Raw genomic sequence first — 313 nt, forward strand, 5'->3', positions numbered from 1 at the left:
AGTCTCACCATGTAGACCAGGCTGATCTCAAGCTCACAGAGATCCTTCTGACTCAGCCTTCAGAGTGCTGGGAACAAAGGTATGTGCACACCACACCCGGGAGCAAGCACCTCGTATGGTGAACTATGTATACAGCAATGGTGGAAGCACTTAGACTGAACTCATAAGCCATGTGAAAAGTTCAACTACCACGCGCCGAGTGACACCACCGTAACAGGAACATATCGCGTAGTTCTCTGACTACGTCGCATGAGGGATGATGACCACGTGAGGGAGGCCATGAGGATGTGTGGAGATCAAATAGTAAAATGGA

This window comes from Mastomys coucha, unplaced genomic scaffold (genome assembly GCF_008632895.1).
Source record: "Mastomys coucha isolate ucsf_1 unplaced genomic scaffold, UCSF_Mcou_1 pScaffold22, whole genome shotgun sequence".
NCBI classification, from domain to species: domain Eukaryota; kingdom Metazoa; phylum Chordata; class Mammalia; order Rodentia; family Muridae; genus Mastomys; species Mastomys coucha.